Source organism: Coenobita brevimanus, chromosome 52, assembly GCF_032717465.1.
Source record: "Coenobita brevimanus isolate Jiangsu-jjx chromosome 52, ASM3271746v2, whole genome shotgun sequence".
Taxonomy (NCBI): Eukaryota; Metazoa; Arthropoda; class Malacostraca; order Decapoda; family Coenobitidae; genus Coenobita; species Coenobita brevimanus.
In genome coordinates, this window is record NC_137005.1 from 32755151 (window position 1) to 32782535 (window position 27385).

Genomic DNA, 27385 nt, shown 5'->3' on the forward strand with positions numbered 1-27385 from the left:
ATTACAGGATTCTTAACAACTAAGAAAGCTCAGTCGTTTGATTTAGTTAGACCTGTAATACAATTAGGCAGATATAAATGCCGTATAATAGCAGCTGTGCTTGATACTATGGAGACAAATATATACATAAAGGGATTGAAGGAAACCTCTGATCATCTACAAAGCTCAGGGATAAAGTTGGCTAAACGGAATGTGGAATCAGATACTGTGGGTCCCATAAAAATGATAATTGGTTCTGATTACTGTGGAAGATTCCTACATAGGACTTTCAAAAGGAATAAGGTACAGTTGTTCAAGAGTCCAGGAGGTAACCTTATTATGGGTCAGTTGCCTTTTCCAAAACAAGTTAAAGGAGAGGCCAAACTAGTAGACTCAGTGTTTGTTACCCCCACACAGTCATTGATGATAGCTAGAATAGGTGCAGAATTAGAACCTACTCATATAAATGACTTGTTGGATGAAAACATTGAACCTGTACACAAACTGTGGGACCTAGACAGTATAGGTATACACTCTGAGGAACCAACCCCTGAAGATAAAATAACTTTGGATTTGTATAATCAGTCTGTGGAATTTAAGGATGGACAGTATTGGGTAGGATTACCATGGAAACTAAACCATTCAGAGTTACCAACAAATTACCAAGCAGCTAAAGCTCAGTTAAATTCTCTTCTAAGAAAGTTGAGAGATAAACCAGAACATCTGATCCTATATGATAATATTATAAAGGATCAATTGAAGAATAAATTTATACAAGAGGCAGAATACCCTGTTAACCACAAAGGACACTACTTACCACATCATGCTGTAAGCAAGGATTCAGTAACTACTCCCATAAGGATAGTATTCAACTGTAGTAGTAAAGCGTCCAAGGGATCAGCTAGCTTGAACGATTGCCTATACTCTGGACCTACACTAACAGAGAAGTTAGGGAATGTGTTACTAAGATTTAGAGAGAAACCTTACGCTTACACAGCAGACATTAGTAAGGCTTTTCTCAGAATAGGACTGAGAGATGAGGATGGGAAATTTACAAAATTCCTCTTGCCTCATGATCCTCAAAATGAGGATAGTCCATTGAAAACCTACTGTTTCCGATCGGTGCTCTTTGGCTCTTGTGCTAGTCCTTTCCTACTTTGCAACACTTTAAAGCATCATTTTGATAATGCCAAATGTCCAGAAATAGGGCAGGCTTTTTATATGGAAGGTGTTGCTGATACAGAATCGGAAGCTTTGAAGGTTTATGAAGTAGCCAATTCCGAATGTGGGAAGGCAAATTTGCCGTTACAGAGCTGGAATACAAACTCACCGCTTTTGAGGAATAAAATACAAGAGGACTATCCAGATTCTGACATTCCCAAAATTCAAAATGTGTTAGGTCTTAACTGGGATACAACAGCTGATGTAATAAGTTTGAAACCAATTAAGTTCTCTGATGTCACTCTCACCAAGAGGTCCTTGTTAAGTCAGGTTTCCAAGCTATTTGACCCATTAGGATTTGTCAGTCCTATAGTTATTAGGGGCAAATGTTTAGTACAGGAGGCTTGGCAAAGAAAAGTTAGACTGGGACACTGAATTAGGTGAGACATATGTGGAACAATGGGAACAGATTAGAAAGGAGTTTGAAACTACATCAAGCATATGTATTCCCAGGAAAATAAACAGTAATGAGAAGTCGCACTTACACATATTTTGTGATGCTTCTCAAAGGGCCTATGGAGCAGTAGCTTATTGCGCAACAGCAGAGGATAGTAAGATTATAATGTCCAAAGCCAGAGTTGCGCCAATGAAAGAAAGAACCCTACCTCAAATGGAATTGGCTTCCATAGAAGTAGGAACTAAATTGGCCACGTATATAACCACAACTCTTGATACTCAGTTTGAGGATATTTACATATGTACTGACAGTGAGATTTGTCTTTACTGGATAGGGAAGGAAGACAGCAAAATTCCTTTCGTCCGTAATAGAGTGAAGACTATTAAAGAGCTGTCTTCCAAATTTAAATTCATGCATGTGTCCTCCAAACAAAATCCAGCTGATCTGCTCTCGAGAGGTTCGACCGTAAGGAGATTGATCAAAGACAACTTGTGGTTTAAAGGTCCTAAATAGTTACTCACTAAGGATTGGCCTGAACAGAAACAGTACAGTATTGCTGAGATTAGTGTAGTGAACTTGGATCCTATTGTACCTGAGCCAGAAGTAATTGACATCAGCCGATTCTCATCGATAAGACAACTTCTAAATACTACTAAATTGGTTGTTGAATTTTTGAATAAGAAGGTGGGGTTTCAGAAATTAGATCCCCCAGAATACTGGCTGAAAAGAGTACAAAGAAATTCTTACGGGGAAATATATAAACTTTTAGGCCAAGACACTGGAATAAGGAATAAGCTGATGAAGAATTTAGGCTTGTTCTTAGACGGAAAAGGTCTGATAAGATGTCGAGGCCGATTGGTAAAGGCTGACTTGCCAATCCATACCAAACATCCCATTTTATTACCTAAGAGTGGATGCTTTGTACAACTTATTATAAAGGAAGCCCATGATTCCACTCTCCATGGAGGTGTACCGCAGACCTTAGCCCAAATTCGGGAAAGGTACTGGATTCCTAAGGGTAGACAGGTTATTAAAAAATATCTCAAAAACTGCATCATTTGTAGGAGGTATGAGCAGCGACCTTATATCTACCCAGGACCACCAGCCCTACCGAAGGATAGGGTGAACATAAGTCGGCCCTTCCATATAACAGGAGTGGACTACACAGGGGCTATAACTGTTACGGGTGAGGAAACTCCCCATAAAGTTTACATTTGTTTATTTACTTGTGCCTACACAAGGGCAGTCCATCTAGAATTAGCAGAAGACCTAAGCTCAGAGACATTCCTCAATGTCTTTCGCAGATTTGCCGCTAGAAGGTCTTGTCCTGGCAAGGTAATAAGCGACAACGGAATTAATTTCGTTGGAGCAGCACCTTTACTGTTGAACATAATGAACAACCCAAAGGTTAAGTTGGTGCTGGGAATCCGAAATTGTATTTGGCAGTTCACAGCTCCAAGAGCTCCATGGCAAAATGGATTTACCGAAAGAATGATTGGTATTGTCAAGAACTGCCTGAGGAAAGCATTACATAGAACTAAGATCACGAGAGAAGATTTAAGAACGGTAATAACTGAAATTGAAACCAGGGTTAATAATAGACCTCTGACTTATCAAGATGACACTAGCGACTCGCTAGAGGCCTTAACACCGGCTCACATGTTATATGGCAGGAAGCTCCACCGATGCCTTGTGTGGATATCCATGAAGAAGTTGATGATCCTAACATAGAAAATAATGATTTAGGACAACATCTGCAGGAGGGATATCAACATCTGAAAAGGGTGCTGGATACTTGGAATAGACATTGGAGCGAAGAGTATCTTTTGAGCCTACGCGAGAGGTTTTATGGAGCTCAAGCTGCTAGCAACAAATCAGTTATTAACATAGGAGATGTGGTCTTAGTGAAGACTGAACAGCCAAGATCCCAGTGGCCATTAGCTAAAGTGATCTCCACACACCCAGATTCTGAAGGGGTGCTGAGACTCGTAAAAATAAAATGCAGGGGACATACCAGTATAAAAATTATTGATAAACTGGTACCTCTTGAGTTAGCAGCTACTCCGAATCCAGAGGATGGTGAAGATCAAACGGGTCAAGAAGCGCGACCTAGTAGGGCCGCAGCACAAGGTTCTCGAGAACTATGGAGGGAACTCTTGGCTAAGGGCCATATTACATGATACAGCGTATCATTTTCCGCCGGCCCCAAAACTGTGGGAAATATTTTCACCCAGAGCAGTCGCGCTCTCTATATTTATCATAGTTATCCCTGGTTAAAGGCAGAGGAAAAATAGAGACCGTTGTTAATTGTTCAAGCGGTTTTAATAACCCAGAAATGACGTTCTCTTTAATAATTCTTGTTATTGATAAATTAAATGCTACTGCATTTAACCCCCGTGGACAACTATACTTTGTAAATACATGTAATTATGTGGTATTTTCCACTGACCTAAACTGCGTCTGCGCGTTAGGTGACGTGGCAAGCAGGGAAAGATTCTCCTGTTAAGGCAGATGTGGAATTAAGATATTTACACAGTTAAAGGGAATATTTGGTCTAACTTTAGTTTAAGTAAGACTAAGATTATTTTGTTAGATTTACCCTGTACATATCATGATGTAATTTAACTGTATTTAGTACTGTAAATAAATAAGAGTTGGCAACCCACAATTCGATGAAGAGTTGGGGCTTGCCGCGTTCACTCACTCTGCTCCTAGCTCTCGTGGAGTTAGCACGGTTGTATATACACACCATAAGGACGCTTGCTTGCTCAAGCAACTTCACCAAGCAGCCTCATCGTCATCGGTTAACGATCACTCCCTATTCACTAGCTAAGTAACCTTTACGAATTGGCCAATTCAAGGGGGGATTAGCTATGAGATAGAAGATAGTTATTGTAGGTGAGTTAAGTTTAATTTACGTTTCGCCTAACTCTATGAGACTTGTTTAATTTACTTAGACAACTTTAGGGAAAGGTCACACCCTACGAGTTGTGTACCAGAAAATTCTTGCATAGCGGTGTCCCGGCAGGGATACCGACTTGGATACATTAAACATTTTTCACATTTTGGTGCCCAGAAAGAGGACCCCGATTTGTTTAACAGAACTAGTAAATATTGTTCACATAAACATTCCCCGTAAGCTAACCGTGTAGAACGAAAAATTCAAGATGGCCACCATCTGCATGGGGAGCGTATATAGCTAAGTGACTAAAATTCACAGGTTGTCATGTAATACCACCTATTATAGATTTTAAGGAATGATAAAATCTAATTCTGCTAGTATTCTAAGAATTCTATGTCACTGATATACACAGAGAACGTGCGCAAAAAAAAAAAAAAAAAAAAAGGAAATCTCTGTTGATAGTTTTGCTATGAATTTGTAAACTAGGAATGTTTCATCAGATGTTTTTATTTTTCAGGTTGGCTACAGACTGAAGTGTTGAGGCAGAAGTACACAGATTGACAGGAGAGAGTGTGAATTGAACCAAATGGCAGCGCAAGAACAGTGTGATATTTGTGGTTTTTGTAATAAGCCAGTCGCCTCTGACCAAAGAACTGTCACAGAAAGAGGCCTACCTAGGATATTGAACATGAGTCCTGATCTAAGGGATGGACTTGACGAAAAGCTATTACCTGAAGTGTTGCCAGTCCCGGTTCATAAGTGGTGTAAAGAACACTATGTCATCATACAGAAAAAAAAAAAAATGACAAAGGGAGTCAGAAAACCCCGAGAGACAAGTGCATAAGAAAATCACCTGCCGTTTACAGGCTACTATCTTTAATATAAAGCAAGATTGTCTGTACTGTAGGAAATATGTGGACTACACTAAGATCGCCAAACAACCAAAGGACCAACGTGAGGCGACTCATGAAGCAGCAACAACTGACCTGTTATCATCTGCTGCAGCGAAGGAGATGGAGCGAGCTGATAGTTGGGGAGAGTCTGTATATACACGCATTCAAAATGTTGGTTATCTTGTGGCAGCTAAGGCCAAGTACCACCGTGATTGTCCAATCCGTTTTCTTGCTGGGCTTCAGAGGAAACCAAACGGAAGGGCTTCACGGTCAGTTGACATCAGAATACACACAGACCTCCGGGAATCCAAAATTGTTTGTAATGGTAGACACTTTCTCACCTTTCGGAATTACCTGTTACACCGTTCGCCATTTGCCTACACAGGTGGATACCGCAAAAGCCTGGTCTGCATTGATATTGGAGTCATGGCATCTATTTGTGATAATGCAGATTGTGCAGTCAAATCAGGTGAGGAGGCAGCTGCACGTATCACTGGCCTGAACTACGCTGATGTTATCTCTAAAGGAATGACAAGATTACATCTATTAGTGCTGCAACCTGTACTGCAACTATCCGTGGCAAAGACGTTGAGGTCGACCCACACTACTTCTTTTCTTGCAGGTCACGTGTGATAAAGAACTGATCAGATATGGAGAATCACTTTAAACATGAATTTAGCAAACAACCACCAGCACTATTTGACAAGGGTACAGTGTGCAAAAGCAACAAATGTGGTCTTGCCAAGGTGATGAAAGCTCCAGTAGTCCCAATATACACTGAAGCTCTTAAGAACCCATACTCTGTGGTGGTTGGAGGACATGTGCTGCAAAATGTGGCATGGCCTGTGGACTGCACGTATGGTGATGTATATGACATCTATGTGCATCACGTTATCAATAACTATGACAAACAATGTACTGTCTGCTTTGATGGCTACACAAGTCTTACCCTATCAACTAAGGTAACTGAACAAAACCGCCACACAGATCCAAATGTCTCTGCAGATATAGCATTTGATTTCAACACATCACTCACAGGCAATCAACAATCCATTTTTGCAGAATGTAACAACAAGTCACGGTTAATTAGTAGGCTGAAGGACTGGCTTACATCTGGAGTTGCTTGCTGTCAAAGTCAGGCTGATGCTGATTATTTGATCAGTAGCACAGCACTGGCCTTTGCTGGGAATATCGCACGACCTGTTGTACTTGGCAAAGGATACAGATCTGCTTGTCATGTTGATTGATAGGGCCACAACAAACAATATCTTCATGCGGTATGCAAGACACTTTGTTTATAACATTCACAGCATCCAGCAGGCAATTCATCCGCACACCCAACAACGTATATTGATAGCACACGCTATCACCGAATGTAACAGTCTTGCCTTGTATGGCACTGGCAAAAAGAAGGCCATGACAGTCCTGGAAAGCTAGGATCGGAGAACGCTGGATGTGTTTAAAAAAAAGCAATGCCAGCCATGAAGAAGTAGCCAGGGTGGGAGAAATCTTCCTACGTAAGTTATATCATGTCAGTCCGACATGTACAACACTTGATAAGCTGAGATTTGTGCAGTACATGCAGCGGATGAGCACAGCAGCAAGGGGGAGAACTTCCAACTTCAGAACCTACCTCCCACATCCTCAGCTGCAAAGTACTACTCATATCGAGCCTACTTCGCAGTTCAGGAGTGGTTGGGCAATGTTGAGGATCTCAGTCCTACTGACTGGGGTTGGGAGCTTCAAGGTTAAATGCTCAATCCCATTTTGACTGACAGGCCAGTAGCAACAGAGCATGTTCTTCTCAATGTGTTACGCGGGAGAAAATGTGTGGCAAGAATGTAAATGTCGGAAATCAGGACTCTACTGTGCACTCACATGTTCCTCGTGTATTGGCCGTCTTGTGCTAATTCATGCCCACGTGATGGAGAAGATACTGGGCCCCCATGCTATAATTGTGGCCATAACTAGTTATGATACTTAAAAAAAAAAAAGGTTTTATTTACAAACAGTTCAATAACTGCTGCTGGCAAAAGTTAGTGCTGGTTGTTGACTTCAAATGTGCTGAATGTACCAGTTTGTTTAAAATAGTACATTATCTTCATCATATCTTGAACATACGTCAATAAGACATTGAAATAATGGTAAAAATGGTTTTCTTATACCCAAAAACCCTTAAAAAGTTGTATTTCATATCCATTCGTGACTTCTGGTTCCAAAGTTATTTAAGCGTCCCATGCCGATGGTGGCCATCTTGGATTTTCGTCCTACACGGCTAGCTCGATTGGAATGTTTAGAATGTTTGTGGATTTTGACTTAGCATGCTTCCGAGTAGTTTTTCTGAAACAAATCAGCTTTCTCGATTTTTTTCCTGGTTCCCTTCGAATTTGAGCTAATGCTCCTTGCCTAACAATGTAATACCAAATAAGCAATGTGTATGTTAGCTATCTAATACGGTTTAATTTTTGTTTATGTAAGTATTTTCTTATAAGAAATATATATCAGTTTAGTTATCTACAGCCCAAACTAAAATTCCGTGCTTCCCTGAATATGAATGTCCCTCTTCCTATCCATTCATTGGTCAGGCTACTTGAATGTTTGTGTTTATCTGTTTACATATCTACCTATCTTTCTATTTGTCTGTTTGTATGTGTGTATGTCTATCCATCCGTCTATCCACCCATCCATCCATATATCCATTCACCTGTCTATTGGCTATCTATTTCTTAGTCAATGTATCTATCTATCTGTAATTATTCTCTCCATCTGTCTAAGTAACTTACGAACTATCAAATCTGATCTGAATATCTACGTATCCTCATTAGTAATTATAAACACCTAATTTTTCAATATGTCTCTCCGTCAGTCTGTCGATCTGTCAATCTACCACTTTACGTATCTATCTATCTATCTATCTACCTGTATATATTTCTATATGTCTGGCTGTCTGACTATCTATATGTCTGCCCCTCTGTCTGTCAATCAATCATTAATCTATTTATCTGTCTGTCTATCTTTCTGCCTGTCTGTTTGTCCGTCTGTCTTTCAGCTGTTTACTCTCAGTCTGGGAATATGAACTCACACCGGGACAAACATTAAAGTAGGTGGTGGTAGCATGTCTTTTAATACGCAAGAATATACTCGTACCATGTCGACTGATACCAGCAACTATTACAGACTCTGACATACACAAGTATAGCTGATATAACATTTCAAATTATGCCTGCGCTGCTCTCAGTACACACACACTTTCCGTACTTAACCATTTTGAGGAAAGGTTAATTCTGGTTATAACCAACTCTCCTGGGAGATGTCTTACTCTTGCAGGGGTCTCATACAGACTAGTATAGTATATTTATTTTGTGTATCTCTCTATCTGAACATCTACCTATATCAACCTTGTTATCAGTCTTATCTATGGATCCATCTGGTTAGTAATCAATCTTTTATTTGTCTTTTTTACATGTCAGTAAGTCATGGATGCATATACTTTACTTACGTATCTACCTATGTATGTATGTATGTATGTATTACTCCTTTGCTTGACGCCTTATAGACCTATAATGATTGGGGTATTTTCGGCAAAAGATCTTCAAGATCTTCGTCCCGACAAAATTACAACATTCTCTCTCTCTGGAGACTCACTACTCGTCAGCACACACCCCAAACCCCTCCCACTACACACCCGTTCCCCATATACCATCTCTAGTGAAACACCACTCTTTTATTACATTTTCTCCAATGAGTTATGGGAGTTAGACGATATTCTTCCAGTCGTCCTTTCCACCGAAATATCCATGACAGTTTTTTGGGTATTTGGTATTTCTTACTTTTTCCTGCCATCTTCAGGTTGTGGATTTGCCTTCATGCCTTGATATCAGTATCTTCATCTCATAAAATTAGATACCATAGTCGTCGTTTTCTCTTTAGCAATGAGCCTGAAAGGATCATAAGGCATGTTGGCGCCTGTTTCCTTGTATTCTTTTATAGGTTACTCCTTTGATTACCCAACAGCACCCAGGACACACCTCCTGTCATATATATATATATATATATATATATATATATATATATATATATATATATATATATATATACATATATATATACCAATCCCCATCCCACTAAACACCACCTCCTACGAACCCTTCCCGATCCTATCCACGTCAATTCCTCCCATTCCCACGACACCACCCTCACTCATATACTACCCCCACTTTGGAGACGTGGCACGGAAACATGGTGTACAGTTTTTCGTGCTGGGATATATTTACTTGAGACAAGTCTAAGAAAAAAAATTAAAGTTACCTGAATATCTGATCAACCTTCTTGCTGCCCTAGTGAAACATGCGCTGTCGTTTCACACAAATACCAAGCGAGTTTGCTCAGCTAAGAGAATATCCGTAGCAGTTCAGAGTGTAAAATTATTACCATTTACACTTTCGCTGTCGTAGACACTCATAAGTATATTACTCTACTACCCGACTACTTTTTATAGGTTAAAGAAGTCCTGGGAGTAAAGGGGTTGGCTTCTTGACTTCAATGACGACTTATGTATTAAAACGATTCTGCTCAGATTACGAAAGACCGCTCGGATAATATATAGACAAAAGTCATGATGTTCGTTATTGTCAAACAACATTAATAAAAAAAAAAAGATTAACTTCCTTGCAGGCCAAGGGATAGAAATTGCAACATCAAAATCACCAGTACCTTCTAAAACCACTTGTATTCTTAATTATTATTTAACAGATAAGGAAGATAGGTATGCAGGTAAATAAGCAAATGGCAGCCATCATCATCATCTTCATACTTTCATTCCTAACATCCGTTTTAGTGTAGCAACTTGAAACAAATAAAAACGATTAAAAATATATGACAAGAAACGCATTATCCTTTGGCTAATAAGCGACTGCGTACTGATATTGGAGGACATGTTTTTTTTTAATTACAGTACATATTTTTATAAAGGAATGAAGGACACGTGAAACAATAGCTATGTAGTGACTGTGGCCAGAGTCCTTTGCTGAACAACCTTTCCAGTCGAGATAATTGCTGTACTCGCCGAAACTCAGGGTATTGAGTGCGGCTTTATATTGTGACCCTGTGTATAGTCTAGACTGCTCATTTGCTGAAGCCCAGCAATCCTCCTACATGTCAAAAACCTATACATATCGCCTGTGCATTAACACCAATCTTCCATAATGAATACCTACTAGAGTTGTCTCCGTAACGACTGTGTAATGGTAGTAGTGGGGGTGTTTGAATGACATGTCGGAACGTCGGGTGGAAGATCAATAAAGACTGAATTAAAGGAGTTGAAATCCACAAGCCGTTACTAGACGCAGCGGTCCAATGATCTTTCCACCAAGCATGTAAACAAGATTATATTCGGTAAGGAATGAGAAAACAACTATATGTGACAAACAGGAGATGAAGAGAGAGTGTAATATGAAGGGTTGTGTTCCGTGGGTGAGTGTGAAAATAATCGAAAACACTGTATACTATTTGAAGAAAGCGCCTCGATCAGGAAGTGTTACTCGGTTCTTGGGTGCACCTCTTCTTGAATGGCTATTTTTGGATATGAAATCAAAACTTTCTTTTGTATGCAATCTGTATTGCATTTATATTGACACACTTCGCTATGGAAACATACAAGATGATAATGAAGTTTAATATGGGCAATAAATTGTTAAGGATTGGGCTTTATGAAGTCTCATATGCGACTTTGGTCCAGGTCTTTATGTGCCTGTCCATTGGGATCCTTGTAATTGCTTGTGCATGGAGCACTGAAAGATTGTTTTGTGCTTGACGCATGGAGTAGTTATGATGGTGACAACAGAGTCCACAAGGGTTACCAGATTGAGAGAGATTCTGAGATTGGGTCGTGTTTTAAGTGCCTTTGAGATTTCGTACCACCTTTTCCTTAGGGTTTTTGCAAATTACATATATTCATCCTCCTGTGTAAGGATATTACAACAATATCAGTGACACACAAAATGCTCAGATTTCTATGCCCGTTAGACTAAGACATATAACCAACACAACGGCCTGGAAACTAAAATGTTGGGGTTATATTGTGGCTGCGTCATCTGTGGCTTTTTCACTGTGCTTGGGCACCAGTAATGTGGACTGCAACAGCTTCATGATCATCATCATCATTAGCATCAGCATCAGCATCACAAATATTATCACAATCAGTTGCAGCATTTTAAATAAAGTGAGAATGATCCAGATACATAAAAAAAAAAGTGAGGCAAATGTAGGCTATGGCTCATTAAAGTTGTCATTAAAATAAGACACACTTCTATTCAACTTTGCAGGTAACAGTTACTTAGAGGATCGGTAGCATTAAGGATAACAACTGCTCCCGTATTACATACTTCGATGTCTATTGGTTCGAGGCAAGGCTACAGTGGTTCACAAAACATAACGTTAGGTAACAGCCAATGTTTCTGGTGGCATTAGGTGATCAAAGGAAACCTCCAACGACTTCTTTGGAATTCGACCGTGCCATCCCTAAGAATATATGAAGGACGACAACAAAATGTTGTGGGCAGTTTTAAGATAAATGGAATTAAGAAGAAAAGAGGAAGAAAATGGAGAGAGAGAGAGAGAGAGAGAGAGAGAGAGAGAGAGAGAGAGAGAGAGAGAGAGAGAGATGAGGAAGAGGAAGACGGTGAAAAGATCTTAAGCTAATGAGGGTATGGGACGACTAATTATAAAGACTGGCGAAATATTTGTTGGACTGGAAAAAAAAGAAAAAGAGAAAACATGAGAAAGAGGAACAGGTAGACTGGGAATAAAGAATTATAAAGAAGAAAAATTAGATAAAACTTAAGATAGACACACTGTAGACAGAGATGAAGTGGAAGACACAATGATAAACAGATAGATGGATAGACAAACAGACAGACTGATAGAAAGATAAATAGATAGATAGATAAATAGGTAAATAGATAGACAGATGGATAGGTACATGGAAAGATAGTTGGGTAGATCTCGAAATGAACGGATCTTGAGTGTGGCTCTCTTTTGCTTTGTTTTTATTATATGTTGGAGGGAACAATTTGCGGGCTCCTGGCCTTTGGTTCCTTCTTCCTTACGTAAAGAAAAGATAGAAAGGTAGACAGACAGACAGACAGACAGCCATGCATCAATCAACCTATCCATCTTTCTTTCAATACACAGACAAATAGATAGATAAATACTGTAGATAGATAGACAGACATATAGTGACATACCCTGAGAGAGAGAGAGAGAGAGAGAGAGAGAGAGAGAGAGAAGGTAATTTTCCCTGCAGTAAACTCTTCCAGCTTCTTTTTATGGGGTCAGTCTCTCCCTCTCTTTGTTTATCTTATACGTCTGTCTGTTTTTACATCTCTTTCTGTATGTCTGTCTGCCTACCTACAGGTATCTGTCTGTCTCTGTATGTCTGTCTGTCTGTCTGTCTGTGTTGTCTGTCTGTCTGTTTGTCTGTCTGTAGTCTGTCTGTCTGTCTGTAGTCTGTCTGTCTGTAGTCTGTCTGTCTGTCTGTAGTCTGTCTGTCTGTAGTCTGTGTGTGTGTGTGTGTGTGTGTGTGTGTGTGTGTGTGTGTGTGTCTGTCTGTCTGTCTGTAGTCTGTGTGTCTGTTTGTCTGTCTGCCTGTCTGCCCCCCCTCTCTCTCTCTCTCTCTCTCTCTCTCTCTCTCTCTCTCTCGCTCCCGCTCTCTGTTCTGTCATCAGTACCTCAGACACTCCTACCCCTCTACTACTGCAACCTGAGGGCTGAGGGATGCTTGGGGCAGATTTAATCTCACCCTTCCAAGAAAAAAAAAATCTTTACTTACTTTCTCCTCTCTTTTCTCTGTATTTAAAATTACACACACATGCTCTTCTTTACTGTTATTCATCCTGTTTCTACACACTTTCTTCTTTTCTCTCCTTATTGCGGTTGCTTCTTTTCACATTATTATTTCTCTTCTCCCTTTCTTTCTTTCTACTTTCTCTCATCTTTACGGTTATCCTTAGTTTTTTTTACACATTGTTTCTTTCATATCTTCATTCTTCCCCTCCTCTATTTTTTGTTGTCTTCTTTTACATCTCCTCTCCCTAAAAGCTTCTCTCTGTTCTGTTCTCATTTCTTTCCTTGTTGTTTTATTTAATACACTCTTAACCTTCTATGACCTCTCCTGTTCTCTTTCCTTCCTCTTACCTTTCCTTTGCCTACACACGTCTGTATCTATCCGTTTTCTTTGATTTTTGATACCTTTTTTCTCCCTCTTCTCTCTCATACATCTTAAGTAATTCTGTCACTTCTTCCTCTTTCCTCTTGCCATTTCACTCCATTTTCTTTGTTTTTCTCGTGTTTCATCTTCCTTCATATCTCTTTCTTGTCTATTCCCTCTTGCTTTCCTACACCCTTTACTTTTATTGCACACTTCTTGCACCTTTTCGTTTTCCCTCATATTTCCCCTTCCACACACTTCTTTCTCTTTTCCCTACTCTTTTCTCTTTCCGCATGTATACCTACACTCCCGCTTCTGGTGTCTCCTTTCCTTCTGCTACTACTTATGCTTCTTTCCCTCATACTTTTCTTCCTCTTCTTCCTGAGTACGTCTTTCTCTTTTCTTGTCTTCTTTTGTATTCCTTCCATCTCTCTTCCTCCCCCTACGAAGCTCTATCCCTTTTTTCTTCCTCGTTTCATCTCCATCCTCTCACATCCTGCACTCGTCACTTCATTTCCATCCCATCTCTCTCACTTACTCTTTTTCAGCTATCCTCTCGTACACCCTCTTATCTCCTTCACTTCGCCTCCATCTGTATCCTCATCTATAGCCAACCGCCTGAATACCGCGGAGAGTGGACACGAGCAAGTCGTATCTATATCACTCTGTCCTCTGCCATCAGACTACCCTTCCCTCAGGTGGCACCACCAGCACACTTATACCTCTCCACCCCAACCTTGCACCTCACCTTCAGTCTCCCAATCTCTTTCTCTCCATCTTACATACACTCTCCTAATCAATCTCGAATTCTTGATTAGTCTCTGCATGGTCAAACCATCTCAGGGTACTTCGCTGAAGTCTGTCTAGCACATTCACATCAATTTTTGTGCCAATTCATTTTTTTGTTTTCTTGTTTAGGGAATCTTGTAAACCGTGCTCGTTTTTCAAGTTCGTAGTTTTTGCCTATTAACTATATATATATATATATATATATATATATATATATATATATATATATATATATATATATATATATATATATATAAACATTTATAAATATTTTTCATCTCTGAGATCTATTCTAAATCCCATATCGTTCTTCTTTTTTAATCTGCTGTTCATGCTCATTCTAACTCATGTTTTGTTTCCATATTAAATACTTCTTTCATCTGTTCATCAAATATTTCTTTGTCATTCCTTTCTCATTTTTTCTTTTACATTTTCTTTTTATTCCTTAATTCACACTACCTCTGTTTTTCTTTCTTTTTCATGTTCATTCTAATTTTTGGCTTGCTTCCAAATGTATCTCCTCTTTTCTTTACTCTGTCTCTCTCTTTCCCTCTCTTTTTTTTTCTCTCTCTCTCTCTCTCTCTCTCTCTCTCGCTCTCTCTCGCGCGCGCGCGCGCGCTCCTAATTGGGTTGGTCTTTTTTTCTCGCTTTTCTTCCTCATTCACAATTAGCATACCTTACCATTTCACTCTGTTTTATTGTTTCTTCCTGTTCTTCTCTCTTTTCATTTTATCTTTTTTTTTAAATCTCATATGTCAGTTCCCTCACCTTCGACATCTTTTTCCAGTTTATGTTCTCCTTTCATATTTCATGTGTCTCCTTTCTTGCATTTTTCCCTCACATCTTTCAGTTCACATGTTATATAAATTTTCACTTCGATTTCATCCTTTATTCATGTTACCTTTTTTCCTGTTTTCACGGTATCCCTGCTACACCTTTTTTCACTCATGCTTTCACCCAATATTTCTCTCTTGCCCTTCTCCCACAAGTCGTTCACCGCATCTTTTCAGTTCTTCCTGTCATTCTTCTCTCTTGTCCCATTCCCTTACCTACTCCTTGCATTCACCCAATCTGTCGAAATATATTGCTAAAGTGTTTTGTTCTTCCTCCCGTTTGTCATTTTTCCTTCCCTTCACTTTTCGGTTTCCTTCTCTTCTACGCCGCCCTTTCCCTCCCCCAAACGTTCACTTTTTGTTACACCCACGCATGTGAAGCGAGTGTTGACTTTATGTTTTGAGCAGTGTATATGTGTGTGTGTGTGTGTGTGTGTGTGTGTGTGTGTGTGTGTGTGTGTGTGTGTGTGTGTGTGTGTGTGTGTGTGTGTGTGTGTCAGCAACATAACTTATATAGTTTTTAGCCGATTGTATCCAAACTTGACTCTTTCGGATACGTTTATGAGAAGCTACAGAACATGGTGAATGTTTTCGGCGTATCCGAAAGAGCCAGGATTCCGGGGGTTTGAATGATGAGTGAATGGAAGCGTGGCCCATTGGATTGGGCCAATTTGGGCTGTCTAGACATTGCTACTCCTCACACTGCCCTAGGGTGGGAAATGAGGTCCGGATGATGATATTGAGGATGACTGTGTACCCAAACTAAGTTGAAGGGTTGAGGAAAGACCCATAAGGACACTTACTGCTTTATTTAGAAAAAAAATTCAAGGCCAAGGTTACACGAGTAATTGAAACGTTAACCTAGGTAAATGAACTCAAGATATTTTTTATCGACTTTCTATAAAACTTCGGGAAATTATTTAGGGTACAACTAGATAGAAACCAATCAGTTTTGAAATCACAAAGTTATAGACCAAGGTCAATTGTCTAGGCCAGAGTTTCACACACATGTGTGATTCTTGACAAAATAACTCAGTTTTGATTCGATTTTAGCCTAAGTTGGAGGAAGAATTAAGGGCTAGCCAAGTATTTTTTTTTTTTAGAACAATAGGTTAGAAGTCAAGATGATGGGGAGAAGCCAATTTAACAGCTTTTACCCGATTAAGACAAAATAATTGTGGAAAGATCGAAGATAAGCAGGAAGAAACAAATTTGATTTTGAAAACATTCTATCAAAGGTCAAGTTCATAGTGAAAGTTCAAAGGTCAAGGTCACAGGGACCGTTCAAAGGTCAAGATCACAGAAAAAGCTCAAAAGTCAACGTCACAGAAAGCTCAAAGGTCAATATCACAGAGAAGGGTCAAAGGTCTAGTTAACACAGAAAGAACATAGGTGAAGGTCACAGAGAACGGTCAGAGGTCAAAGTCACAGGGAAAGATCAACTCAAAGAATTTTGTTCTGATATGAATCGAACCTGGCAGAAAGGTGAAAGTTCAAGCACCAATGAATGGATTTAACGTTGGGAACAATCTGTCAAAGGTAAGTGTCACAGGGCAAGGCCAATTTTGGTCTGTGCATGTCTGTATGTGAAAGTAGCAAAAAAGGCTTTGTTCTGATTGGGCGTGTGCACTGAAGGTGCTGCCATCTGGTGGCAGCCTTCTGAATCTCGCTGAGAGGAGCAAAATGCGGGTCAGAGGACGATAGTTACAAATATTTTGGTGTTATACTATCCATAACCAGGATAAACTGAATATTCTCTTGTTAATTATTATAATGTAAATATCAGAAAATATTATGTGCAATCTATACCATTATAATAAGGATGCTTTGATAGAATAATATGACCAACCACTTTGTCCTCCACAGTAGTGTCCAGTGATCGATTAGGGAATCTTAATGCGGTTGAATATAATACAGTCATGACTTGCATGTTTAAAAGAAATTTCTTGGTTCAAATACCCATGACAGTATCTCACTTCTTTTTTTTTTTTAACGGTGAAAGCAATACAAATAATTTCAACAAATGACATCCCAGCACCCATGCTGTCTTGCCGAACATACGACGCAGAATAAACTGACGATTGGAGCGAAATGAGTCGCTGCTGAATCAGTGACGATGACATATTTTGTTTGTGCTGTAGCAGACTGTAAATCAGTTTCATCTTCCAAACACGGTGTGACTACCGATGTGAAAGGATGGGCCAGATTTCCAGGAAAGAAAGACGTTAAACGTCGGAGGCTAGAGGAGATACGATGTCAAAGAGGTGATGAGTGGACATGTTGTACAGACCTGTGGCGGCATGAATAAAAGTTTTATCAACCAGTTCAATATTTGCCTGAAACACTTTTTTTTCATTGTTAATCAATTAATACCTTACATCAATTTATCATAAACTATTATTAAACATTCTAATGTATTCAGAAAGTGGGAATGGATATTTTCATTCATTTTTTTTTTTTTTTATATCAGATACATTTACATGGCGTTAATCATGTAAGCTTTAAAATGAAAAACTGCAGATTCAGAGAATGTTGTTCATATATGGAGAAAATAATTACAGTCTGACTCAGTGAAATATTTTCTTCGAGAGATTCGGAAGAATGTCCCCAGACGGCAGGACCTTCAGTACACGCGCCCTATGGATTAAACTTAACGGATGAGGTGAGGATCACTTACGAAGCTTTTTTTTTTTTTTTTTTAATATGGTGAAGATCACATATCAAGGTTTTTATCTGACATATACTAATCATTGTGTTAGTAATTCAGGTTAACCCGCCCCATCCCGACGTTTTCTGGGCAGTGGTACGCCCCAGTCCCAACATTTTTGGACCTTTTTTGGGGGGGGGCTCAAACATCCACTTTTGGTGAGAAACATCGAAAATTCATAGAGAAATCGCTCACCTGAGGTTTAAAATACTCGATGCAGGTACGAGTACCTCCTTACCTGACTGGGGTTTCTAACAGGCTGGCACCAAAGATAACGAGTTCTATGGGAGGGTAACAATTTTATCCACTCATAAACAGTATTTATTTATTTACTTGGTACGAATTTATATGTAGTACAAGAGTATATTGGTTTTCAAACAGTAATATAGGCATTATAAGCATTGTTTCACTCACTAACTCATCACCATTCATGACCTTTTTTTCCCACATTACCTGATCATCATTTCTGATTGTTTCTTCCTCTAATGCTATGTAAACTTTGTCCTCCACATTGTCATCGATTGGGGAATCACTCTGGCCCTGAATGTCTTTATTGGCCAGGTCACTGGTAACAGGTGAATTGCCGAGACAATGGAGTGCAGGGGGGGGGTAGAGGTTATGCGGTTTAAGGCATTGTCCCTGCTTGGCATCTTGTAGATGAATAGAGGAAGGTGTCCCGTGTATACGTGCCAAAAATCACTCGCGAAATCACTCGCGAAAATTGAAAATTGTGCAAATTAGGGACCTTGCAATGTTGACCCGTTAATTTACGTCTCCGGGATATGAGTGCACATCATGTGAGGACGTGAATTCACGTCTCTGGGACGCGGCGGGTTAAAGTATCGGCAAATATGTGTGGTTCTCAAAGCAAATAGCAAATGATCAGGGACACAAGGAAAGGTCAGTGCTTAAGGTTAGTGAGGAAATTCAACTGAAATTATCTTGATCTGATTTAAAGCACACATGGTGGAAGGTTTATGGATTAGGAAAGAATATTGTAATTAGATTTGAGGGTACTTTGTCAATGGTCCAGGTCACATATATTAGACCTTTAGGCCAGTTGGTGGGCGCAGGTGTTGCTCTGTGTGAGTGCTCCTATTGTCAGTTCTTGAACTTCTTTATTTTCATCGTTTTTCTTCCTCTGTTATCTATCTATTCTTGTCTCTTGTTTTTACCCGAATGTCTTTACTTCAAGTTATCTTCGTCTTGCAATTTCCCTCATTCTTCTCGGGGCAGATATATTGCTTCCCCCACCTCACCCCCTTTTTATTTTGCCTTTCTGTCTTTCTATTCTTTCACCAGTATTTTTCTGCCCCTGATCACCTGCTTCTCGTCTGCGTTCTCATTTTACCCTCTTTCACATTATCTTTCGGAGAATTTTGCTCTTTGTACTTTTCTCTCTCGTCTTTTTTCTTGGTCTTTCAGATCTTCCTGTCGTTCTTTAGTATACTTCATCTCCTTTTCTCTCAACGTATTCTCTTCTTCCTTGATCTGATCTGTTTATTTCAACCAATTTTTTAATTTTTCTCTTACTCTATATTTCAAGTTCTTTAGTTCCCCCGTGTCCATTCTTATTACTATTCTTCAGACGTTTTACTCTCCGATCATAACCTCTTCTCTCCTTTCTCCCCCCCCCCTTTTTTGTCACTTTTTCCTTCTTGCTCTTTCTTCTTCATCTCCTGTAATTTCACTCCCATCTTAGTTCTTCCTGTCTTTCTTCTCTCTTATTCACTTCTTCCGCCTCTTACTCTACCTTTCTGCTGAATCTTCTTTCCATTAATTTCTTGCGCCTTACTCGTAAATCTCTCGGACATTTGTCAGTTCTCTCTCTCTCTCTCTCTCTCTCTCTCTCTCTCTCTCTCTCTCTCTCTCCCTCTCTCTCTCTCTCTCTCTCTCTCTCTCTCTCTCTCTCTCTCTCTCTCTCGGCTTGTTCCTAGTTCTTAAGTTCTCTTTGTCCTATTCTTCTGTTTATTCTTTGCCTCCATTTTCATTTTTTTCCCTCTCATCTTTCACTCTTCTATTTATCTGCATTATTTTTCCATATTTGTTCTTAGTCGATCATTTTGTCACCAAATGTTTATCTAGCCTCCGCTGTTCTTTTTACCCATTCTTTGTTTCCTTCTCACTCACAAGCTCCACACCTCTTCTGTCGTTTCTTCTTTATTTAGAACCTCTAGGGTATCTTTTTATTTCTCAGTCGTTTGTCCCTGGCACATTGTTTCAATTACTTTTTTCATCTTTGTCAATTTTCCTGTTTATTCCTCTTTCTCATTGTTACTCCTCTTTTATATTTTATTTTATTGTTCAGCTTCCACATCGTCTCTATTACTTCCCATTCACGCCATCGTTCAAAGGTTCATAAACTCAGCTGCGTAGGAAATTTCAGTGACTCTGGCGACAGATCTGACCTTCATACATCAAAGGCTTTCAACTGAGTCTGGCATATTTTTTTTTTTTAATTGCTACCTGCGCTCTTACGATCTTTCACTTTCTGTCTGTGGCTTCATCTCCAGTTCCGTCTTTGGTTGCTCCAGATTTTCTGCTCTATTCATCAATGACCTTTTGAGGTGTACACCTAACTATATCTCCTCATACGCCATTGATTCCATCCTTAAGCTTTCCACCCATTTCTTACAAAATCCAGCACAAGTTACAGTACTTCAGCAAAGCCAGCCTGAGGCAATGGCACACCTAATCTTTGATTTGACTCATATCTCTGATTGAGGTAAAAGTAAACTTATATCACTGCACTGTAATTCAGTTCCTTCATCTGTCAACCCATCAGAATCTTCCACAGGAGTACCATTTAATATTCATCAATATCCAGTTCAGTCATTCATCACCTCTAAACATTCTTACGTCGGCCCCTATATGCGTGGACAGTGCCATTGATGTACATGTACGCGGGCATTTTGAAATATTTGCCAAAATATGAAAATTCAAATTACGCGCCAAAAAATTGGCGGGGATATTCCCACGCCTCTCTAGGCCTCACCTCCCAGATATGAGTCATTACCGCACAGCTGGGCCCGTGAGGGAGCGCGCGCGCGCCACGTCAGTTCGACGGTGAGTGAGGATCATGGCGCATCGCGGCCTACAGTAGCCAAGCACGAGATTGACTCTCAGCTTGAGGTACCCTGTGATGGGGAAAGCGATTTCCCATTCCTTACCACACACCAGTATATGTTTACACACACACACACACACACACACACACACACAGCCATTACTAGCAAGAGTATACATCATCACATGCCACTGCACACTTCCCTCCACCCCTATGCACAAGACACATCCAATCAGTCCTCACTACCAACAGTTTATTTCATCACACACCACTACACGCCTCTCCTTCCTCCTTCCCCTACACACACACACACACACACACACACACACCACTTTTATTCCAGGCACTCCTCCTCATAACACTACTCACTCCATCCTTTCCTTCTTACCCCCTACCATCCCAACACCCCACCTACCTCACCTCCTTTTCAGATGACTCCACACACACACACACACACACACACACACACACACACACACACACACACACACACACACACACACACACACACACACACACACACACACACTCAAACCACTCCTGCTGCCAATGCTTTTCTTCTCCACACATCATTGCACATTCCATCCTCCTCCTCACACACACACACACACACACACACACACACACACACACACACACACACACACACACACACACACACACACACACACACACACACACACACACACACACACACACACCGCCTTCCTCTGTCCGGTTTTGCATTTCATTTTCCTTGGACAGAATACTGTATATATTTTTCAATGCCTTGTGAAATATTCCAAGGTGGACGACTGTGGTGCTCTAGAAACAATATTAGAGAGAGAGAGAGAGAGAGAGAGAGAGAGAGAGAGAGAGAGAGAGAGAGAGAAGCGAGTGAAATGTATGTAACTGTGAATAATATGTAATGATAATTATATCATAAGTGTTATATGATAAGAAACTAGTGTTAGTAATATTATAATAGTAAGTGAAGTAACATAAGCTTTGTATGTGTGTCGTATGTATGTGTGTGTGTGCGAGAAAATATACTAAGCGAAACGCATGGATATCTTGCCGTGCGAGAGAAGAGAACGGTGGTGAGTTGAGTGTGCGAGAAAAAACACCAAGAGTGCTTAGACTATGAAAAGAATAATAAGGCTTGTGGAAACCAAATATAATGTACAATATAATACATGTGGGCACAGACTTTCTACCTCAAAAACGTAGAAGAACTATTACGCCAACGTACATAACTATGCTTGAAGACACTTCTTATATCACCTGTATACACAACAAGAGTGTCCTTGGTTCGAATAGCATAGTTACCAATGAAGAAAATGCAGAGCTGCTGCCTCCTTTCACACTGTGGCGGAAGCAGGTGGTGAAGTCTACAGGTGTTACTCCGAAGTTTTCACCCACCTGCTTAGGGAGAATCGACCTCAAAATCGACCTAAGTGGCTTCTGTGAGTACTTTTATGGTTGTTCTCCATATTTTCTCATCATTTCTAACCTATGTAGCAAATAAAAAAAAAAGTCGAAAATTGACCGGCACTGGAGTGGCAGGAAGGTCCCAGGTCGGCTGGCGCGTGGCGGGTTAAGGTTCCATTACTTCGGAATTTAAAATGAAAAGATCATATTAACTCTAGCAAAATCTGCTTTCAAAAGAGTAGGAGTGCTAAGCCAACTCCATGCCTTCTTTACCCTCGCACAGCTGTGGACTTTATTCAGGGGTTATATTCAACAATCATGCGTGTGTGTGGGGGGGGGGGAGCACCAGTCACATCTCGTCTGAACAGGGTGGAGTCAAAGCCTATTCATCTTGCTATCTCTCCCCTTCTTCCTGCCACCTTTAAACTGTTGTATCTTCGACGCACTGTTGCAATGCTACAGGTTTTCTGTCGCTGCTTCAGTTGTCGCTTCTGTTCTGAACTGTTTGCTTGCAGCCCTCCTCAATTCCGGCGGGTGCATAGCACCCGCCAGGCAACGAACGCCAGCTCTCTAATGCAAGAACTTACCAGTACTCCAACTTCTTTTATGCAAAAGGCTGACTATCGAACCGCTTTCCTCAGTCGTTATTACCATTTGCTTATATATTTTAGTCGGGGGCACGGTGGCTCAGTGGAAGAGCATCGGAGTCGTGATCGGGGGATTCCGAGTTCGAGCCTCGCCCGGGACTGCCGTGCCGGGAGTGGTAGCGCGCTCTTGTAACCTAGCAGGGCTATATGGCCATAGTTGCCTAGCTCGGGGATTAAATCCCTTTATATATTTTAGTCTGTTGACATTACTTGACACACCATGTGCCAAGTCATCTCAAATCAAAGGATCTTAAATTGTCTATCTATCTATCTATTGCCAGACGCCTCAATCCCGTTTGGGGTGGCCACAAACAAATCGCCTCCACGTCGCCCTGTCCCCCGCCATTTCACTGCCCTGCTCCAACTCACACACCCTTCTCTCATATACCCCTCCACCCCATCCCTCCATCTCATCCTCGGCCTCCCCCTCCCTCTTCCCCCCTCCACCTCACTCACATACACTCTCTTCGTCAGTCTCTCACCCTCCATCCTCTCCACATGGCCAAACCACCTCAGTGTGTTCCTCATAACGCTTCCTATCACATCAACATCCACACCACAGCGCTCCTTTTATATCCTCATTCGTCAGCCTGTCTCTCCATGTGACTCCACAGGCTCCTCTTAAATACCTCATTTCCACTGCTCTCACTCTTGACTTGTGTCCCTCCAACAACATCCAAGCTTCACTTCCATACGTTAGAGCTGGTATCACAATACTGTCATGTAGTAACTTTTTCACTTCCATGCTCACTTCCCTGTTTCTTATCACTGCTTTCAAAGAACCAGCAACCTTTCTTCCCTGCTGTACCCTTTCAAGCACTTCACCCTTCAAACCTCCATCCTTACTCATCACACTACCCAAGTACTTAAACGTACTCACATTTTCCAATTCCTCACCATCCAACCTCGCTGTACATTCACTGACTTCACGTCTCTCAAAGACCATCACTTTACTCTTCCCTACATTCACCTTTAGATTCCGTTTCTTACACACTCTCCCATATTCATCCACCAAGCCTTGCAGCTCCCCTTCGTCTTCACTCAACAACACAGTATCAACTGCAAACAACAGTACAGGGAGTTTCCAAACACTATCCTCTCTCACCAGGGCCACTCCAACATCCACTACCCTACCTTGTACATCTTTTATTACCCCATCCATGTACAGATTGAACAACCATGGAGACATGACACATCCCTCTTAAATTGTACCCTCTTATATTTACCATTTTGTTTCCTTGGAGGGAAAAATTTTAATGGCATTTACGCGTCGGTTCCTTCTTCCTTGTATGTAAATATAATATTCTCTTGCTTGTTACTTATAACATTTCAACATCGACACAGTCTGCATCAATAACATGCAAGAAAATACTAGGGTACAAATAGCGGATATAGTCGCTGATGAACATGAATTAAGAGATCTGCATCCGTTGATTTATTTTATCTTTCTACCCCTTTTCTTCTATCCTCCACCCTCTTCTCTTCTCCCTTCTCCTTGTCCCCTTTATCTTTATTAGTTTTCGTCCTTTCATATCTAACTTTTTCTCCCTGACGTCCCTTTTCCTAAAATTTCACTCTTTTCACTTATTCCTATCCATCTTCACTCTCCCTATTTTCCCTATCTCATCTCCTGGTTCTTGCACTGGATATTGCTCCACTAAACGTTTTCCCTGGTGCCCTGGTTTCCAATCGTTATTTTTTTCGTATGACATTGTTGTTGTTTTCCCTTATTGTCTTATCTTCTCTTTCACATTCTTCGCTTCTTTTAGTCTTCCTCATTCTCTCTCTCTCTCTCTCTCTCTCTCTCTCTCTCTCTCTCTCTCTCTCTCTCTCTCTCTCTCTCTCTCTCTCTCTCTCTCTCTCTCTCTCTCTCTCTCTCTCTCTCTCTCTCTCTCTCTCTCTCTCTCTCTCTCTCTCTCTCTCTCTCTCTCTCTCTCTCTCTCTCAGCTTTTCTTGCCTTTCTTTACCTGCCCTTCTCTCCCCTACTCTATCCATCTATTCTTTCCTTCCACCCTCTCGCCTTCCATTCAGTCCTACACCTCCTCCCTCCCATCTAAATTTTAAATCGACACTCTCCCCTTTTCAGTTCATCTCTTCTTTCTTCACTCATTTTCTTTCCTCGCATCTCCTCTTACTGGATCTCTTCTCCCTCCGATGCTTTTCCTTATTTTTGCCTCCCTTTATTTATTGCACCTTCTCTCTCACTTCTTGTTACCAGATTTTTCTCAAATATCTATTCTTTTCTATATCTCCCTCTTTCGTCATTCTTAGATTCTCCTCTTCTCTCTTCCTTCACTTCCTTTCCCTGCAACTTCCGCTTTTCTTTTCTTTTTTTTTTAATCTAGACTTTCTCTCATGTCCTGTTTCCAAGTCACTCACTCTCCTTTCTCTGTTATACATATTTATTTTCCCCCTTCTTTCTCTGCATTTCGTTTCCCTTTCATTTATTCCGTTCTTTTGAATTTCCCACAATTTTTTTTTTTTTCAGATGATTAGGTAATGGAAACAAATCAAATAAGAGAAAAATCCATACATCAGATTACAAGTATCTATCATTTATAAAAAATAAATAAATAAATAACACCTGGACTTAAACTCCTGTAGGCCGATTTTTTTTTTTTTTTTTTTTTGGGGGGGGAACAAATTTGGGAAAGTGAGATTCAAAGAGAAACAGTTAAAGTAATATTGGAATTTTAGTTGGCAGAAGTTCTGCAATGTGGCAGTAAGACAGTCTAGTCATGAACACTACCAGATCCTGTGTAGCACGGGGAAGGCGTGGAAATATGGCACAGTGGATCTAACTTCGTCTGAACATTTGCCATGAAAGTACCTGTAAAATAATACAAGAGAGGCAACATTCACCCTTTCTTAAATGGGTGGTGATTCATTTGAAATTGCTGGATTGTTAATTAGTCTTACAGGTTCTTTCTGAATTTTGTCCAGTTGTTTTAGTGCAAACTCTCCATATCCACTCCATAAAGGTGAGCAATACTGAGCTGACAATGCATATGGCACTTGTAAGTTATAGCTAAATGCTCGTCAGTGAAGAAGTTGCAGATTCTGTACGATGATCCAAGTTTCCATGAGACGATTTTAGCAAGTGATCTAAGATGTGAGGTCCAACTGAGAGTATTGTTAAGCGAAGCACAGAGAATGTCACTACTTTTAGAGATAGAAATAGGTACGAGTAAGTAAATGTATGTTCTATTGCTGAGGCATCTGTGGACTTCCTGAATCAGGCTGAGGCCAGCAGGCCTCTTGCAAATGCTGCTGGAGAGACTGTTGTACCTGTAAACAGTGAAGTCGTGACACTGGGCAACACACATAAGGAAAAAAGTGTATGATTGTATGAGATTAACTACACTCCTTGGGTGTAACATCTAAGCTCTCAATAAAGAATCCAGTAGTAATACGGAGTCTTTAAGATCAACCAGAAATGCTGATGGTAAATCTACGGGACCTATCTATCTATCTATCTATGGCCCGACGCCCTAATCCCGCAAAGGGTTGCCTCAGACAAAACGCCTCCAAGTCGCTCTGTCACCCACTATTTGACTACTCTCCCTCCAACTCAACCCCCCCTCCCTCATATACCTCTCAACTCCATCCCTCCACCTCATCCTCGGTCTACCCCTCCCTCTCCCTCCCTCCACCTCACCTACATACACCCTCTTAGTCAGTCGTTCATTCTCCATTCTCTCCACATGTCCAAACCACCTCAGTGTATTTCTCCTAATCTTCTCAACCACATCCACATCCACCCCACAACGTTCCTTCACATCTTCATTCGTCAACCTGTCGCTCCATGTCACTCCACATGCTCCTCTCAAGTAACTCATTTCCACTGCTCTCACTCTTGACTTGTTCCCCTCTTGCAAGGTCCACGCCTCGCTTCCATACGTCAGGGTAGGGATCACAATACTATCATGCAGTGACTTCTTAACTTCCATACTCACCTCTCTATTTCTCATCATTGTTTTCAGTGAACCAACAACCTTCCTTCCCTGCTGTACCCTTTCACGCACTTCATCCCCCAAAATTCCATCCTTACTCATCACACTACCCAAGTACTTGAATGCACTCACATTCTCCAAATCCTCACCATCCAACCTCACTGTACATTCTGTGACTTCATTCCTCTCAAACACCATAATTTTACTTTTGTTTACATTAACTTTCAGCTTCCCCCTCTTACACACTGTCCCGAATTCATTCACCAAACCTTGCAACTCCCATTCATCTTCACTCAACAATACTGTATCATCAGCAAACAGCAACACCGGAATCTTCCAAATCTCACCCTCATTCATTAGAGCCACCCCCACATCCACTGC